This window comes from Globicephala melas, chromosome 11 (assembly GCF_963455315.2).
Source record: "Globicephala melas chromosome 11, mGloMel1.2, whole genome shotgun sequence".
Classification (NCBI taxonomy): domain Eukaryota; kingdom Metazoa; phylum Chordata; class Mammalia; order Artiodactyla; family Delphinidae; genus Globicephala; species Globicephala melas.
The window spans coordinates 87,469,269-87,487,698 of NC_083324.2; the positions used below are offsets into that span (position 1 = coordinate 87,469,269).

Genomic DNA, 18,430 nt, shown 5'->3' on the forward strand with positions numbered 1-18,430 from the left:
AGTCTCCCAATTCATCCCCCCCTTCCCCATTGGTATCCATACATTTGTTCTCTACATCTGTGTCTCTATTTCTGCTTTGTAAATAAGATTGTCTATACCAATTTTTTTAGATTCCACATATATGTGTTAATATATGATATTTGTTTTTCTCTTTCTGACTTACTTCACTCTGTATGACAGTCTCTAGGTCCATCCATATCTCTACAAATGACCCAATTTCGTTCCTTTTTATGGCTGAGCAATATTCCATTGTATATATGTGCCACATCTTCTTTATCGATTCATCTGTCGATGTACATTTAGGTTGTTTCCATGTCTTGGCTATTGTGAATAGTGCTGCTATGAACATAGGGGTGCGTGTACCTTTTTGAATTATACTTTTGTCTGGGTATATGCCCAGGAGTGGGATTGCTGGATCATATGGTAATTCTATTTTTAGTTTTCTGAGGAAACTCCACACTGTGTTCCATAATGGTTGCACCAACTTACATTCCCATGAACAGGGTAGGAGGGTTCCCTTTTCTCCTTACCTTCTCCAGCATTTGTTATTTGTAGACTTCTTAATGATGGCCATTCTGAATGGTGTGAGGTGGTACCTCATTGTAGTTTTGATTTGCATTTCTCTAATAATTAGTGATGTTGAGCATCTTTTCATGTGCCTACTGGCCATCTGTATGTCTTCTTTGGAGAAGTGTCTATTAAGGTCTTCTGCCCATTTTTTGATTGGGTTGTTTGTTTTCTTGTTGTTGAGTTGTATGAGATGTTTGTATATTTTGGAGATTAGGCCCTTGTCTGTTGCATCATTTGCAAATATTTTCTCCTATTCTGTAGGTTGTCTTTTCATTTTTTGTTTGTTTTTGTTGTTGTTTTTTATGTTTCCTTTGCTGTGTAAGAGCTTGTAAGTTTGACAGGAATTTCAAAACTTCAGGGTTGAGATAGAAAAAACCAGTATTATTAAAGGGGGAGTGATTCATTACAAATCGCTACCCTTCATCAAATTAGGATATTCAAGCATGGTGTCATTTGAATAAGACCATAATGTCACTTGCATGAGCTGTCACATTACTCCTCTTTTCCCCATTGGGCCACAGTATTTTGAGAAACAGACCGTCAAATGTGTAGGTAAAGGAGGGCAGGGAGTATACCTCTGGACAGAAATACCTTTAAGTGACTGAAGCAACAGTAACTAGTGGCAAAGGAAAAGAACTTGAGCACTCAGAACACTGTTGGAGGCCTTGCACACTTTATGAAAACTTGATTACTTGCCACCTGCTAGGATGAAGGGAAGACAGAAGACTGTTTTTTTTATCTTGATTCTGTCTCTACAAAGACGCTCTCTGCAGGTTTGTTTACTCCTTTAGTTTTGTCCTCAAACTGCAGACCAAGATGATTTTTTTCCTAAATATGTAATTTTGAATTAACACTGCCTGTCCCCATTCCAAATTGGCTCCCATTTTTCCTGTATCCTCCAAACACCCCCACCAATCTCTATCCTGCTGTGTAGGAAAACATACCAAAAATGGGTTTGCACTATATTTAGAAAGTATGATTTAAAAAAAATTATCAGTAATTGTATCTGGTTGTATTGTTCCCAGATCATATCCTCCTTCTGTGCTACATTTAGACGTTAGAGAGGAGAATGTGTCATCCATGGAGGGGGAGCTGAGGTGCTGATGTGTACACAGCTATAGCCCCCATGCACAAATCAGATCCTGAACCTGAAAAGTAGGAATATCTTGGTTGGAAACAAAACTGGATGGGAAACGTTGATCAAAATGTAAAATAGCCAATATGTCCAAGTGGTCAAAATGAGTATTTCCAGTCTATTAAGTGCATTTTTATGGCTCACAATTGTTATCTAATCATTGTGTTTCCCAAACGGTTAGAATTTCAGGTCAAAAGGAGAAATAGCTACACCTCAGTAGAGTACACCACTGAAAAGATCATTTAAACAAACATCTCCCTTTCAAAGGTTCCAGAATGATAGATCACCCATTATCTATTATCTATCTAATTTTTATATCTCCATCTATATGCTAATGCACACATACTATATATTAACATGCGTGTACACACACATACATAATGACAGCATGGGAATATGTCTTTGAACTGCAGTTCTGTCATGCCCTTTTAGGTAATCACTTTCCCCCCAGTCCTGGACTAAGGGAAATATTTTTTGGAGAAAGAAAAAAAAAAAACCTCTTCATCCTTCCTTTGAATTCTAGCAAGAATTTGATGTATTATGAAGCAGGAAAGCCATTTAATTTTTTTCTCTGAATTTGATATTCTGACTGTCATGAAACCATTGTTTAGTAAAGGCAAAAATTGCAGCTACCTAGATTTTGCATGTTTGTTCACTGTTTTTAGATGGAAATCGAGGTAAAAGTTTGGATGGAATTTGAGCACTGACTATTTGACATGCTATGTATTGACATTTTCTTGCTCATTAGTTTGTGCATGTGAGCAGACAGCTTATTCTCCACAATACATAGGCACACTGGTGCTTTGTTGTGTGTTTTATGTTTATGGAAGCCTTTCTGAAACTCTCTTAGCAGTTTGATAGCATAAATCCATATTTTAAATTTTTGGATGATTTTTTCTACTTAATAACTTCCTGATCACCGATCACTTTTATTTTCTTCTCCTTCTTCTTTTTTTTTTGTGTTACGCGGGCCTCTCACTGTTGTGGCCTCTCCCGTTGCAGAGCACAGGCTCCGGACGTGCAGGCTTAGCGGCCATGGCTCACGGGCCTAGCTGCTCCACGGCATGTGGGATCTTCCCAGACCGGGGCACGAACCCGTGTCCCCTGCATCGGCAGGCGAACTCTCAACCACTGCGCCACCAAGGAAGCCCTTCTTCTTCTTTTTTTGAGGGACACCATTATATGTATTTTATTTATTTATTTGTTTGGCTGCATTAGGTCTTTGTTGTGGCATGTGGGATCTTTCTTTGTGTTAAGTGGGCTTCTCTCCAGTTGTGGCATGCAGGCTGCAGAGTGCATGCGCTCAGTAGTTGCGGCCCGTGGGCTTAGTTGTCCTGTGGCATGTGGGATCTTAGTTCCCCGACCAGGGATCGAACCCACGTCCCCATTGGAAGGCGGATTCTTAAACACTGGACCACAAGGGACGTCCTTCACTTTTATTTTCTTCTGACATTCAAACAGACTTTTCACAAAAAGAATCCAAGTTTTAAAAAAAGAAACGAGAAATGATTATACAAAGAGAAAAAGAACATGTTGAGCATTTTTACAAAGATAATAAATATGTCTCTTTTAACAGAGTTTCATTACAATAAAATAGATGTTTTCCCCCTTCACCTATTGAGACACTAACAGTTTGGGTCTCCTGAATTATATTATGTTTGATAACTTCCTATTGCATTAGTGAATTTCCATTTGGCTATAAAAAATTTCCTGATAAAGCACCATTATTTCTGTGGCTCTGAGGCAAAGCATAATCTGATAATGTAGCTACTTTTATTATAACTGTAGCTAATGTGATAATATACACCATATTATTACAGAAATGCTTGGTGATGTTTTCACTTTTGGAAAAGGGCAGACAGGCTCAGAGAAAGAACAACAGGAGAGACAAGGATATTCAAACAGAACAGCAAAGTGTGCCCTTAAAAAGCAAGTTGGCGCCACAACTGCATAATGCAATTTGTTCTCCCAGGAAGAATGAAGAAAAGGGGTGGGGGGCGGCGGAGCATTCCCTTCCTCACAAATCAGGGTGACACACCCTGTGTCTGAAATCAGAAATCACCTGCCTCTTATGTTTAGGATGATACCTGTCAACAGGGATAGACAATGAAGATGAGCTCGTTAGGACAGACTGGTTATCTCATTTAGACTGAGTTTACCTCTAAACCATTCAATTCCCATCCATATGTTGAGCCCCTACTGAGTCTAAGTACTATGCTAGATGGTGTAGATACAGTGGTGAAAACACCATGATCCCTACTGTTAAGCAGAACATATTATTTAATAATCATAACACAATGGAGTGGGAGGTATGTAAATAATTAATTATCATTCCGCGTAACAAGTGATTTTAGGAGATACTACAAGGCCTCTTGGAGGCTGAGTAGAAGTTGCAGATGGATGAGACAGTCAGGAGTGTGTGGAACAGAAGGGAAGAGGTGGTGGTTGCTAGAAATGGTTGAAAAGGCATTGGGGGTGACAGGTTAAGGTCAGATGTGAAGGACATGACGTGCTCTGAAGAGTATTCTGGACTTTATTCCATGATGGGGGTGGAGGAGGTTATCCCCAAAGGAGCAGCAATAATAGTTCGGATTTATGTTTTGGAAAGAACATAGTGCAGGATGGATAGGAGCGATAAACAACTTAAAAGAGGGGAAGGCCATGAAGCTACATTAAGGTTGCTCACCAGATTTGAGGGATGCACAGATTTGCTATATGTATTTAAGCCAAAATCAATTGAATGATTGAGGGAAAAAGTGGGAGTCAAGCGAATTGACTTGTGTGACTAGGTAACTGCTTGGCCCCAATAACCGATAAAGAAAAATCTTGCTAATGAGTTTGTTTTGGGATGTATTAATTTTGAGATCACTTCCGGAATATCCAGGTGGAGTTGCCCAGCAGGCTCAAGAAAGATATCAAACTTCTGAGTTACCAGTATATTAGCGGCAGTTAGAGTTTGGGAAACAGATGAAATAGCAGAAGGAAGAAATGGAAGGAAAAATGAGAAAGCTGAGGGTGAAAGTCTGGGAACACACATTCAGAGGGCATAAGGAAAAGAACTAGTGAGGGAACCCAAGAAGAAGTATTTAGAGGGGAGGAGGAGAGAAAATAGGAAAAGGTAAAGTCGTGGTTTGACAAAGCAAGTTTCTAGATGGAAGGATCCAACTGTGTTAGAGACCCCTGGGCAGCTAAGAAAAATAATGATGGAAAGTCCTGAAGATGCACAGTTGGGAGGAATAAGAGTCTGCGGAGGCAAACTACTTATTTTGAAGCTTGGTAGGCAAAAGAATGGTAAGAGGTAGAGTAAGGGATAAGGAACTTTTGTAACTGGTGAGAGCCGAGCAAGGCTGTGTGCCGAGGAAGAGAAAAACGTGCAGAGAAGGTAAAATATAAGGATTAGCCTTGGACTTGGAGAAGGATAGGTACTGAAGTGAATGTAGAACGGAAAGGAGGCACGTGATGCGGTTCACATATCACATGCAAACCCCATCACACATCTGTGAGACTGAGTTACCCATCTCAACCCACTTGTATGTGAAAGTTTGCCTCTTTGTGGCCCCAGACTGACTCACCCCAGATTAATCTTCTTATGAATGAGTATCATTGTTCATAACAATCTCTAAGTGAGGGGTTTGTCAAGGTCATCACAAACCCATCAACAATGTTATAACAACAATAACAAAACCTTCAAACCAAAGCCCCTTAACACATACTGTATTTTTTATGAGTTAACAGTATTGTATTATCTTAGTGTACAAGAAATGAAAACAGGGTGATAAAACTTGAATTAACAGATAACCTCATTACTTGAAGTTTTATCTTACCCAACCTTTAGCAAAAAAGAGGCAAATGATAAACATGTTCCTATGAAGTTCACAGAAAGAAACTTTGCAAAATTTCCTTCCCTAATTCACTCTCTGTACCTAAAGTCCTAGGAAGATATTGTAAAATGTTATTGAACATGATACCCTGAGGCACAGAAAAATACTGGATCATTAAAGAGAGATCAAATTATGGTCATTTTCCTACACAGTAAGGAAAGAAGGGCTAAGCATTTAAAGATTTTCAGTGGAGTTAGAATACAATGTATTTGTTTGGTTGACCTCAGGTTAAGCAGAAAATAAAATTTGTCAGAACCTCTCATTTTCACCATTCTCTGAGCACTCCAGTTAATTTAAATTTTGTACAGGGAAACAGTACAGAGTTGATTTTTATTCTATGGTAGAGAAGTTATACTTGGTTACAGGTATGAACTTTCTAGGTATAAAGCACAGAAAGGTTTTCATCCCTGATGATAAATCTTTTCATAAGTTTTATCCAATTCACTTAGAATTATTGAAGCTATTCCAAAGGAGACACTCTGTCATTCTATACTAGTGGTACATAAGATAATTCTCACTCAATGGGGTTGTTTTTTTTTTTGGAAAACCAGTGTTTGTCTCTGAAGAAATGAGCTTATCTAAGCTCATTGACCATGTTTCTGGTTCTGGTTTCAGCTTTGCTGTTGACATTGACAAATCCTTCACTTGTTTGGATCTCAGAGTTCTTATCTGTAATGCAAAGAGTTTGTCTAAGATAAACTTCAAGGGCCCTTTCAGATTTAAAATGCTTTGTGTCCATATTCTTGGTATTTGGCCTAAATTTTCCAATTTGGGGCTATCTCACTTGGATCATTTCCTTCAGCGATCAAAACATCTCCCATCTTAAAATAATTTTGTTCTATGTCCAGCAGTCATCCCATTTCTCATAGAAAACTTCTTGAGAGGGTTGTCTGTATTGGTTGTTTCTCCTTCCTCACTTTCTATTCTGACTTAATCCCTCTCCAGTTGGGCTTCTGCACACACCTATCACTGAAACCACCCTTGTCATTGTTGACAGTGACTTCCATCTTGCCAAATCTTTTGCTTAATTCGCTGTCTTTATTTTGCTCATATGACCTAGTTAACTGTTCCTTCCCACTTTAAAAAATGGTTTCTCTAATCTTCCATGTACCACACTTTCCTGATATTTTCTCCTACTCACTGCACAGTAACCCCTGCTGGCTTTTCTTCTTCTCAATCTCTAAACCAACTTGTCTAATAGAAATATAACATGAGCCACATATGTGATTTTAAATTTCCTAGTATTTAATTTCCACATTAAAAAAAGTAAAAAGGAAGAGGTGAGAAATCAATTTTAATAATACGTTTTAATTAACTCAAAATCTCCAAAATATTATTTCAGTAAGTAATCACTATAAATAATTAATGAGCTGCTTTACATTCTTTAATATATCCGTAATCTTCACAATCTGGTGAGTATTTTACACTTATTGCATCTCAGTTTGGAGTAGCATATTTTGAAAGCTGAAAAGCCACATATGGCTACTCGTGGCCAACACATTGGATGGTGCAACTCTAAATGCAGGAGTGGCCTGGGGCTCAGTCCTGAAGCCCTTTTTATTCTCCACGTACAGTCTTTCTGGGTGACCGAGGTGAGCATATATTATCAGTCTTTCAATAAGTATTTCTTGGGTGCTTAACATGTGCCAGGCTACTGTGTTCTAGGTAGTAGAGGACACAATAGTGAACAAAATAGTCATAACTCCCCACCCCAACAGAGCCTATTTTCTACTAAAAGAGAGTAGACACTAAACAATATAACTGAGTTAAGTATATCGCGCAAGAGAAGGTGATAAGTGCTATGGCAGGGACAGAGGAGTGGCGGAAAAGTGGAAAGTGACGTTAGAGAGGCAAAGAAGGGGTCCGATGATTTAGAGCTGCTTTTTTTTTTTTTTTGTATGCTATTGAAAAATCTTTGGCTTTTATCATATTGAGATGAGGAAACATTAGAAGGCTTCAAGCAAAGAAATACATGATATAACTCAAGCTGTGAAGATGATTTTGGCTGCTGTTTTGAGAATATACAATAAAAGGTCAGGGGAGAAACATTGTGACCAGATAGGAGGCTGTTGCAATAATCTAAGCTGGAGAGGACAGTGGCTTTGATCTGTTTGTTACCAGGGGAAGTAGTGAGAAGGTATCAAGTTCAGGCCAGATATATAAACATGGGAATCATCAACGCATGTCTGCTTTGTCCAATAGGATAGCTACTGGCCACATATTGCTATTTAAATTTAAATTAATTAAAAAAATAATCAGCTCCTCAGTTATACCAGCCTAGCTGTATTTCAAGTGCTAATATCCACATGTGGTGAGTGATACTGCAGTAGACAGTACAGATATAGGACATTTCCATTCTCGCTGAAAGTTCTATTGGGCAACAGATGATACAGATGACATTTAGAGTTTTGTCCTCCTATCTCTCAAATCAACTTCCTGCTAGATATTTCAACCGAATAATTATATTATTGTTATACTAATATATGTCAAATTATCATCATATACACAACATGGTCATTTTTTTTTGATTCCAGTCTTCATTCCTCTGTCTACTTCGACTTCATTTTTGCCATCCCGGTAAATGGGATCACCATCTATACTACTGAGCCAACTGTGAGGTCATTCCTCATTCCTATCTTTCTCTCCCCACCCGTCCTGTCACTTCTAATCCATTAGCAGGTTGATTTGCTTCTACCTCTAAGACATAGCCTATGACCACCGCTTAGCATCTCCACGCCAATCACATCCTCTTTCACGGGACAACTGAGATGGCTTACAAATTAGTGTTTTTTTCCACTCTTACAATACGGTAGAATCACCTGGGAGTTTAGAACAAAAAAAAAAAAGCCAGGAAAAGCAATGCCTAGGCGCTACTCCACGCCCACAAATAGAGCTTGGCTTTATAGAAGTTTCCCAAGGGCAAGGAGGGCTGAGGACCACTTTTACCCTATCCTCTTCCACCACTTCCCATTGTCTACTCGCCACATAGGAGCCAGAGTGACCTTTCTAAATAGTAAATCAGATTATGTTATTCCCTCGCCTGAAACTTTCTCATCATCTCTCATTGCTCTGAAGAATTTGGAGCTCCTGACCGTACAAGATCTGGCCCTGAATGTTTCTCCAGTCTGCTTTTGCCTGGTGGACACCTATGGTTGTCACTTCCTCTTCGAGGTGCCCCGTCCTTCTCATCTTAACCAGCCCTTCTCTCCTCCCCCAGCACCTTTCTCAGTCACTCCCCTTCCCAATTCCCTGGTTTATTTTCTTTATGGAATCTATTGTTCTCTGAAATTGTTACCAAATGCAAGTTCACGTGCCCGACGTATTGTGAGGCCAAACAATACAGAAACGTTGGAGTTTGGAGCCGGGAAATGTTTATTGCAAGGCCATGCAAGGAGAAAGGGGGCTCATGCCTCCTGCAAATGCCTAACTCCCAAAAGGGTTTCAGCAAAGCATTTTTAAAGGCCGGGCGAGGGAGGAGGGTCACAGGGTATGTGATCAGCTCATGCACAATTCTCTGATTGGTTGATTGTGAGGTAACAGGGTGTAGGTCCAGGACTACGTGCTCATGATCATCAAATAGTTAATTTCTTACATTTGGTGGTGGTTTTTAGCATCTGAAAAACTCAGTAAATATGCATGAGATACTATTATCTGGGTACTTCAGAGAGGAGCTACAGCAGAGGATATGGGGAAGGGGTCTGTCCTGGGAGGCCTCTCATAAGTTCCTGCTCGTTTACACAATGATCATATTTAATACTTTTCTGATCTGTTGTTTATCTCCCTGACTAGAACCTATAGTCCATAAGAGCAAGGAACATTTATCTATTTATCTCTAGCACTAGAGCAGAACCTGGCAACAAATAAATATTTTTGAATGACCCCATTCAATTGCTTCATTTAATACAGATTTTAAAAGATTTAGAATCTTCAGGGAAGAGACAGTGATTACAATGATGATAATAACGTACTCAGCAACAGCTATGATTTATAGAGTGCTTACTATGTGTTAGGCACTGTGTTTATTTCAATACACCCATTTTATGGATAAGAGCACTGGGATTTAGAAAGGCAAAGTAACTTGATTGGGGCTACCAAGGTAGTAAGTATGAGAAACCAGATCTGGAACTGGGGTCTGTCTGAGGCCAAGGTCCTAAATCTTAAAAAACAAACAAAAAACCCCCAAACCAAACTTGTAGCCCTTTAATAAATATGAAATAAATAGAATACATGGCAGTTGATGCATTTTAGAAGCTTGTCAAACACTGATACTTAGTTTATGATTAGGAAAAACAATATACTTCATCTTCTCTTCCCATGTAGACCTTGGGTCACTGTTGCATCCTTTTGCCCCTGTAAAGAACTCAAGTGCTGGCCTGCATTCCTCTTTTGCCAGTTATTTTGTGCAACATGCTGTTCTAGCCTAAAGAATTCCATCTCCTAGCAGCTACCAGGGTTACTTGCAGCCTCAACGATCTTCCTTTGAGAGAGGGAAAAATCCCTTAACTTTGTAACACAGTCCAGCGATGCATGAGAAGCCTTTGTCAGACCGTAGGGGGGGAAAGAAGGAAAATAAAAATACCGTTCTCCTCTGGAATGTCTCCTAGGACTAGTGAAAAATGCTAATTCTGGCAACAGTGAAGTCATTTAAAAATCAAAGCACCTTTGAATTATATTCGAAATGAGATTAAAATGAGAAGTGGTGCAAGAAAATAATTATATGCTTCGAATCTAGGAGCATCTTATCCCCTCCAGCTCTGTCCTCCTGGTGTATGAAGCCCTCGATGTTTTTCCTCCAGGAATGATTTTCCCGTAACTCATCCTAGATACGCTTTGGTTCCGTTTGCAGGAAAAGGTAGAGGGCTGCAAGGCTTTTCTTGATTGCCCCAGAATAGGCTGATGGGAAGTTCGAGCCTTCCCTCCTTTCTATAAGAAACCCCCAACGGTGCAGCGTTTTTATTTTTAATTACTCCAAGCTTGGTGTGCATAGGGGGGCTTACTGGCCTCGACTAAACGGGCTGGATCTGGAGACTCCAGGAGATCAAGTTCAAAGTGGGTCAGAGCGCTTACAGAATGTGCATTTCTCCTTCCCAGCACAGGCCTACGCTCTCCACACCCCGCCTCGCGCCTCCGAGCCCCTCACCCTGCTGCGGAGACGCCCCTCTCCCCCGGCATCCAGGAAGCGGTGGGCCCGGGGGATGCGCCCTGGGAAAAGGGCAAGGATCCCAGGCCGCGTGATCTATCCCCAAGGCACGCCTGGCTCCCACATCCCCGGGCCGCCCCCGCCCCGAGCGAGCCCGGCCCGCGCCCTAAGGCTCCGGGGGCCCGTCCGCATTCTTCTGCAGCCAGATGACGGCCCTCGGGGCGCCCCTTCTTCCCGGCGCGCGGCTACCAGGGCGCGGGGGGCGGGAGCTGCGCCCCAGCCCGCGGCCCAGATGGCCCGGCAGCCCCGAGCGGGGACATTTTCTCAGGCTTTCAAAGAGAGCACTTTCTTTCCTGCCTAATATTTAGCTCCTTCAAATGCAAATGGAGAGGTTTCGCTCCAAGGTTAGCATAACAATTATGGGAAAGCTTTAAATCTGATGCGTTTGTTTACACGATGAAAGGCCGGCAGGATCCGAAAGCTCGGAGGCCCCGGCTTTTCAGCGACTATTTTCTAACTGGTGCCCTGCGAGTCAATTTTAGATCACAAAGAAAACCAATTTATAGGATGGTGGAGGCTAATTTTGGAGGGAGTTCGACGTTATTATCATGTTTTTTTAAATGACCGCTGCTGAAATAGTGATTATTTTTGTCCCCCTTTTTCATCGTGAAGTTTGGTGGGAGGTAATTGGTGTTGGTGACGGGCAGGAAGGTCTTCATTCCTGGGGACTATGGGAACTGAGCATGGGGCTAACGCAGGTAGAGGATTTTCCAGGGACCTGGTGGGATTTTAGCCTAACACGCGTAAAAGTGTCTTTCAGTGTGCTTGTCAAAGAAGCTGAACTTTTTTCGATTTGGCTTAAATGGTTTGGTGTTTCAAAAAGGGTTGTCTGGTTTTAGCTACAACCTCAGACTAAGAGTTAGGGAATGCCATTCCCTCACTGTAAAACCATTGATTTCCAGATCTTGACACTGAGAACTGGGCCTGGCCCATTGGAAGTGTCTCAGCTCTGCTGGGAGGGGGGAAGGATAACCCTCAGGGCCTGCTGAATCAGCAAGAAGGAAATCTCAGGCTTTTTTTTTTTTGTCTTTACTCTTATACCTTCCAGGAGACTTTTTCCAGCCCTCCCTCCTGGCACACAAAGGAGAGCTCTTATATTCGGTGCTGTGAGATCTCCGCCTATTAGGGTCTTCTCTGTGTGAGGCCCAGGAGAGAATGAAGACCCCTGGGAGCTTGTTAAATCTATTGGCTTCATTGATAATGTATTAGAAAATGTTTTGTAAACACTACAATCTACAATCCCTGTAACACTGAAAGTTTATGAGTATGGAGTGTTTAAGAGTATTATTCCATTTGGGGAGTATTTATTGACCAACATAAATATGCCGTTTTCAGTGTGAAGATTAAGTGACAAAACCATTTTTTTTCTTGAATTATTTCTACAGGTGAACTGAAATACCTGTCCTGACGGTGGGACCAGGGCAAGCATGGATGGTGCTATTATTGGACAGGTACAAAGCAGTAGTGTTCAACCTGAGTGCGTAGCCGAATCACCTGAGGGTCTTGTTCAACCGGATGGCTGGTCCTCACCCCCCCAGTTGTCTGATGGAGTAGGTCTGGGGTGGAGCCTGAGAATTTCCATTTCGCACAAGTTGCCAGGTGATACTGATGTCCTCTTCCCAGGACCACACTTGGAGAACCACTAGCAGAAAAGAATCAGAACTGTATTATTTTGAGAGAACCTAATAGGATAAAGCAGTTTCCTCTTTGTAAGAATAGCATAGAGAAAAAGAATAGCTACTGATTGCTACTAGGAATTAAGATTGAGGAACTATTCTTAAATTTAAACATTTCTCTGATCTGGGTTTTTTTTTTTTTTTTTTTTTTTTTTGCCGTATGCGGGCCTCTCACTGACGCGGGCCTCTCACTGTTGTGGCCTCTTCCATTGCGGAGCACAGGCTCCGGACGCGCAGGCTCAGTGGCCATGGCTCACGGGCCCAGCCGCTCCGCGGCATGTGGGATCTTCCTGGACCGGGGCACGAACCCGTGTCCCCTGCATTGGCAGGCGGACTCTCAACCACTGCGCCACCAGGGAAGCCCTGATCTGGGTTTTTAAAGATTATTGGCTTGGCCTATTTAGGAGCTCAAAGTGAAGTGAAGTCTTTCTGAATAGTGTTAGAAAAACACTATTTGGCCCTGCTAGCTAGATGAATGGGTTCTCAGCAGGTGGTGGTATATTAATTAAATATATATTTTTTCTGATATTCGGGTACATGGAACTTGCCCCTTGGTCATCTTACTAATCTTGCCCCTCTTATGAATTACCCTATGATATGGCCTTTTCTGGAGTGTTTTCTTTCTCTGAAACCCTAGACTACAGGGTCCTTATCTTACTAAGACCCCTCTTCAAACCCAAGTGCTGAAATAAGCCTTCAAGACAGAGAAGTTGAGATTTTCATGAAATCTTAACTGTTTTAAAATGAAATCTTAAAACCCCTTCTCATTCATCTAACCATTTGATGTAATCAGACATACTTATATGCTTATGTTTAGTGTCTGTGTTTGATCTTAGTGTCATCAATATGCGTTTTCCTGTTTTATTTTAAATTGCATATCCTGTGAAGGAGAGACATTTTAATTCTCACTTTTTATAGTGCTTAGTATGGAGCCACACGGATGCAGATACATAAAAACAAATGATTTTAATGACGATGATGATGTCTCATTAAGTGGCTTGACATGAAGTTAGGGTCTGTTTACATGCTACTAGAATATATAGATGAAAATGTATCTTCTAGATAAAGTCACTTGACCATGGACACATGTCATGCTAGTTAGAGACCAGTAGTAAATTTAAATTACAGGAGAAATTTTTCTCAAGTCATATCTTTATGTGCATTAATATATAGCTCAATAAATCATATGTAAATCATTCTGTAAGATAAACAAACACCTAAAACTGATTTTTTGTTTAATAGGCACCATAACGTGCTGGAGAACACTGAAAAGTGAGCCTCACCAGTAACTAGTTTTGTGATGTTCGGTGTTGAGGATGGAGGGCGATGCTGTTGAAATAGAATTTGCTGAGTAAGTCATTTACCCTTCTCTCATCTATGAGCATGAGATATGAATGATCGTTATAGTTGTTTGTGGATTACACGTATAGCATCTGCTTTGGGTTACTTAAACCGTATAATACATACACATGCATGAGGGTCAGCATTGGTTTAAACAGGTGACTATTATGATAATACTGTCAACACCTTTTAAAATTATTGTGATCTCCTCTACGTATGTTCAGTCTCCTACATTCAAGTCATCGAAGAGACATTTCATTTAGAAACGGAGCAGAATTTCTTTACCCTTGCCGTTATCGTATGTCACAGCTGACTGCTTTAGTGCCAATAAAATGCTTAGGGGCTCTGGTTTTTACTGGGCAAAAGCACTGAGTGACAAAGTCATTCCTGTTGAATATTAACATCATTTACTAAGAATATAATTAGAAATAAAATAAGCTAGCATATAAAATTTGTATCTTAATCATCCTCTGTCCTTGTTCAGGTGTTAAAAAATTCTTTTCTTGGTCCTTAATGTAGAGTCAGGGTTTTAAGGGCATTAAGCCATCATCACAGCTATTGAGGCAGCGGACATTTCCTCAGGTATTGTAAGAGACTTGACTATTTTGGAGGTCGAGTGAAGAGTGGGACACGAAATCTGTGTGTGTTTGTGTCTCTGTATTGTGGGGTGGGGGAATGGAAGTGGAAAACGATAGAGTAAATAAGGCTCACGGGTACTTACTAGTTCTGAAATAAAACCACAGTTTGAATCCGATAGGTCAATTATATATAAATACGGTGTAGAGGGCAGATAGCCAGAAATAACAGATTTTATTCTCCAGAGGGAAAGGGAGAATTAACCAGAGCAGAAGTCTCTGGAACAGGGGTACTCCATTAGATAAGAACGGTAAGACTTGAATACAATTATTTAATTGTATATTCATTTTATTTACCAGTTCTCCTGCTGCAGACATTGGCGTTGCTTCCATTTATCTTTGCTATTATAAATAATGCTGCTATGTTCATTATTGTGCTTGTTTCCTGGTACAAAGGTGCCATATTATCTCTAAGGCATATTCATTTTGTGATGCGTTATTAATTTCTATTCTGTCTATAATTTTTATGAACAAAGTAGTAACCCCTAAGCCAGTTTCATGTGTTTGCACAGTAGAATTGTTCATTAGAGGGTATGTAGCTCTTCAGCTTTGCAAGCTAATGCCAAAATTGCTTTCCAAAAACTGCATACTCCTACCACAGTGTTTGAGTTCCTGTTGCCGTGTATCCTTCCTAACACACTACATTGTCAGAATTTTACCTCATTGTCGTTTTTAATTTCCTCTCTTTGATTATTTTAATGTAGTTGATCATTATTCATATATTGTTCATTCATGTTTTGTCTTTTTTTAATGTAATTTACTACCCTTTTTATTTTTTAATTTTTTTTATTATTTTTTTTTACTTTATTTATTTGGTTGCCTTGGGTATTAGCTGCAGCAGGCGAGCTGCAGCAGGCGAGCTCCTTAGTTGCAGCACGTGGCTCCTTAGTTGCAGCAGGTGGGCTCCTTAGTTGTGTCAGGTGGGCTCCTTAGTTGCGGCTCACTGGTTCCTTAGTTGTGGCATGTGAACTCTTAGTTGCAGCATGCATGTGGGATCTAGTTCCCAGACCAGGGATGGAACCTGGGCCTCCTGCATCGGGAGCGTGGAGTCTTAACCACTGCGCCACCAGGGAAGTCTCACTCCCTTCTTTTTTTAAAAAAAATGAGTAGGAACATTCTCATACTAATCTTGTGATGATTATATGCTGTTGCAAATAATTATTCTTACTTTGTGGCTGCCATTTTCATCCTCTATTAGATATTTTTTGATAAACAGAAAAGTTCTTAGCTTTAAATGACTTATCATTTTCTTTATGTTTTCACTCTTTGTGTCCTGTTTAAGAATGCATCTTTTTATCAGAAAGATGTTATATCACATTCTTTTTCTAAAAGTGCTAAGCCCTCAACCAATCTGAAATTGTTTTTTAAGAAGATGTGAGGAAGAGATCCAAGTCCGTTTTTTTCCTAAAGGGGTAGCTGGTTATTCTTGCGTGTTTATTCAGTAGTCCCTGCTTTCCTATTGGTGTGTGATGCTACCTGTATCGTATATTCAATGTTCATATTTACCTGGGTCTGTTTTGTGGTTCTCATTTGTGTTCTGTTAGTTTACTTGATTCTCTATGCCCTAATTCTATACCATCTCAATTAAAAATGGCTTTCTAGTCTTCATATCCGGCAGAGGACGAACTTTGACTTGACTCTTCTTCAGGAGTGTCTTGACTGTTCTTGGTCTCTTGCTCTTTCATATGCACATTAGAATTAGCATGTTAATTTTCACATAAATTCTTTTCTGAATTTTTGTTTCTGAATTCTTTTCTGAAGTTTTATAGAAAGACCCTTGCTCAGTCTGGGAAGAATTGACATTGTCCCAGTATTATAATATCGAATTTTCTAAGCCATGAATATGATAAATCTCTCCATTTATTTACATATTCCTTAATGTCTTCAAATAAAAGTTGATAATTTTCTCTAACAGGTCTTCATGACTTTTGTTTTAAATAGTTAATATTCGGTGCTATTACAAATGGTATGTTTGAAATTAATTAAACGTTCTATTTGTCATTATTGTACCTAAATGAGATTGACTTTTATGTAACAACTACATCTAGCAACTTTGCTGACCTGTCTTACTAAATTTGATAATTTATCTGTACATTCACTTGGGTTGTTTTATATACCATCATATCATATGAGAAAAGCAATAGTTATATGTTTTCCTTTCCTTATGCCTTTAACTTTCCCTTCCTTTTTCTTCTCTTCTGTTTTCTCCTTCTCCCCCACCATGCATCTCTTCCTGTATTCCTCCCTTCCTTCTTTTTTTTCTCTCCTCCTTCCCTTTCTGGGTTTCCCCTAACCCTATTGCACTGTTTTTATTGTACTAGTTAGACCTGCAGTCTAGTATTATATAGAAGTGCAGGCAAATACGCCTTACCTTGGATTTCAGAAGAAATCTTTTTAATGTTTCACCATTAAATATCTTAGTTGTAAGCTCTGTGTGTGTGATGTGTGTGTGTGTAGAAGATAACCTTTAAAAATTTTTTATTTATTTATTTATTTTGGCTGCGTCAGGTCTTAGTTGCGACAGGATCTTTCATCTTTCATTGCAGCGTGTGGGCTTCTCTCTAGCTGTGGCATGTGGGCTCCAGAGCACATGGGCTCTCTAGTTGTGGCTTGCATGCTCAGTAGTTGCGGTGTGAGGGCTTAGTTGCCCCAAGGCATGTGGGATCTTAGTTCCCTGACCAGGAGTTGAACCCACATCCCCTGCATTGGTAGGCAGATTCTTAACCACTGGACCACCAGGGAAGTCCCAGAAGATAATTTTTAATTTGAGAACAAGGTTTGTTAGGTCTTTTTTTCAGTTAAGAATGAATATTGATTTTTATCAGTTTTTTTCATCTTTTGAGACATTCACATTATTACCTTTTATTTGCTAATGTGGTAAATTATATTAATAGATTTCCTAAAGTTGAACCAACTTTACATTCCTGGGGTAAATTAAAATTAATATTAAAAAAATTATTGTATTAAGAAAACACATAAAATTTATTATCTTAATCATTATTAAATGTACAGTTCGGTAATGTTAAGCATATTCACATTGCCGTGAAAGAGATCTCCAGTACGTTTTCCTCTTGCAAAATTGAAGCTCTGTACCCTTTAAACACTCCCCATAACCCCATTCTCCAAGACCCTGGCAACCACCGTCCAACTTTTAGTTTCTATGAATTTGACAATTCTAGATACCTCATATTAGTGGAATTATACAGTATTTGTCTTTTGTGACTGGTTTATCTCACTTAGCATAATGTCGCCAAGCTTCATCCAGGTTGTAGCATGTGTCAAAATTTCTTTCCTTTTTAAATGGAATAATATTTCATTCTATGTATAGACCACATTTTGCCTGTCCATTCATCTGTCTGAACATTTGGATTGCTACTATCTCTTGGCTATTGTGAATAGTGCTGCTGTGAACATGGCTGTGCAAATATCTCCTGAGATCCTGCTTTCAAAACTTTTGGGTATATACCCAGAAGTGGAATTGCTCTATTATATGATAATTCTATTTTTAATTTTTTGAGGAACCGCCATACTGTTTTCCATAGCAGCTGCACCATTTTATACATTTCTTCACATCCTTCCCAACATTTGTTATTTTCTGTGTTATTGATAGTAGCAGTAAGGGGTATGAGGTGATATCTTATTGTGGTTTTGATTTTCATTTCTCTAATAATTAGTGATGTTGAGCATCTTTTTATATGCTTCTTGGCCATTTCCATGTCCTCTTTGAAGAAATGTCTATTCGAGTTCTTTGCCCATTTTTTAATCAGGCTATTTGTTGTGTTGTTGTTGAGTTGTAGGAGTTCTTTATGTACTCTGGATACTAACCTCTTATCAGATATGTGATTTGCAAATATTTTTTCCCATTCGGTAGGCTGCCTTTTCACTCTGTTAATAGTGTTCTTTGATGAAGAAGTTTTAAATTTTAATGTAATCAAATTTGTCTATTTTCACTTTTTTTTGCTTTTGGTGTAAAACTGTTATTTTTTTAAATT

General features: G+C 39.6%; 1 pseudogene; it reads left to right on the forward strand.

The window, feature by feature from the left end:
• LOC115866103 (translationally-controlled tumor protein-like) overlaps window positions 1–18,430 on the forward strand; it is a 182,783-nt pseudogene that overhangs the window by 77,373 nt on the left and 86,980 nt on the right.